Consider the following 1,778-nt stretch of genomic DNA (forward strand, 5'->3'; position numbering starts at 1 on the left):
AGGAAGTAGCTAAGAGAATACACCATCCCCTTTGCCTTATGAATCAGGGTGAAGTCTCTCTCAGGGAGGAGTGATAGGGAATGGCAAAGGACACAATGACAAAGGAGATTAATCAGAACTGGCTTTGACAAGCACTGTTTCAATTGGACAATTAAAACAGACATTGGGGGGGAGAAAGAAGAACGAACTGGGGAAGAGGGTAGAGAAAAAAGTGCAACAATGAATGAATGAAAACCCAAAATCTCTGTAAATGTTCATTAAAACTAACAAAATTTAATAATAATTAAAAAAATAGCTACACACTCCTTTGAGGGAGTCTAATTGTTTATACATATTAAAAAAATGGATGTCAGAAGAGACTCTGAATATTGCACTAGCGCTCCAAGAAGCAAAACCAGAGGGAAGAATTCAAGATATTAAAGAGCTGAACAGAAAATTTCAAAAGGCAACAGGGGAAGACAACGTAAAATATTACAATGAAATGTGCAAGGAGCTGAAGTCAGAAAATCAAAAGGGCTGAACTCACTCAGTATTCCTTAAGCTCAAGGAACTGAAGAACAAATTAAAACGTCAAGTTGCTATACTTAAGGATGCCTTGGAGGGTATATGAAATGATCCAGGAAGTATTAAAAGAAGACGGAAAGAATATACAGAGTAACTGTACCAAAAGGTATTGGCAGATAACAGAAGAATTTCATGAAACAACATATAAGTAAGAGCCTATGGTGATGAAAGAAGTTCAAGCTGCTTTGAAGGAATTGGCAAAAAACAAGGCCCCAGAAATTGATGGTATACGAATTGACATATTTCATCTAACAGATGCTGCCCTAGATGTGCTCACCAAGTTGTGTCAAGAAATCTGGAGGACAACCACTTGGCCAACTCACTAAAAGAGATCTGTTCACATTCTAAAAAAAGGTGATCCAACAGAGTGTGGAAATTATCAAACAATCATGCAAGCAAGATTCTACTGAAGATATCAAAAAAATTATTGGAACAGCACTTCAATAGAGTACTGCCAGAAGTGCAGGATGAGTTTAGAATGGGTTATGGTACTAGAAATATTGTAGCTAATGTTAGATAGATCTTGGCTGAAAGCAAGGGTCACAAGACGAATGTCTATGTGTGTTTCATTGATTTTGCAAAGGTGTTTGACTGTGTGGATCATAACAAACTGTGGCTGACTCTGAGAAGAATGAGAATCCCAGAAAACTTGACCATGCTAATGCAAAACCTATACTTGGACCAAGAAGCAACTGTCAGAGCAGAGCAAGGAAACACCGCACAGTTCGAAATTGGGAAGGGTGTACACCAAGGATGTCTCCTATCTCCATACCTTTTCAACTTACATGCAGAACAGATAATCCGGGAGGCTGGACTGTATGAGGAGAAGTGTGACATCAGGATTGGTGGAAGATTCATCGGTCTGTGTTATGCAGATGACAAAATCCTGCTTTCTGAAACTGAGGAGGACCTGAAGCGCTTGCTGCAGAAGGTTAAGGATTGCAGCCTTCAGTATGGATTAAATATCAATATCAAGAAGACAAAGATTCTCACCACTGGGACAATTAGCAGCATCAGGATGGGTGGTGAAGAGATTGAGATTGTTCATAGCTTTAGTTTGCTTGGCTTCACAGTCTTAGCTCCAGCAGCCAGGATATTAAAAAACATATTGTGGGAGATCGAAGATGGCAGCGGAGGCAGAGACAGCGTGGTGAGCTGTGGGAGCAGCGAACCACTTAAAGCAGGGCCATTATGGCCTTCCACAGACTTCGGCT

This window comes from Elephantulus edwardii, unplaced genomic scaffold (assembly GCF_000299155.1).
Source record: "Elephantulus edwardii isolate Elephantulus edwardi_28Jun2011 unplaced genomic scaffold, EleEdw1.0 scaffold00238, whole genome shotgun sequence".
NCBI lineage: Eukaryota > Metazoa > Chordata > Mammalia > Macroscelidea > Macroscelididae > Elephantulus > Elephantulus edwardii.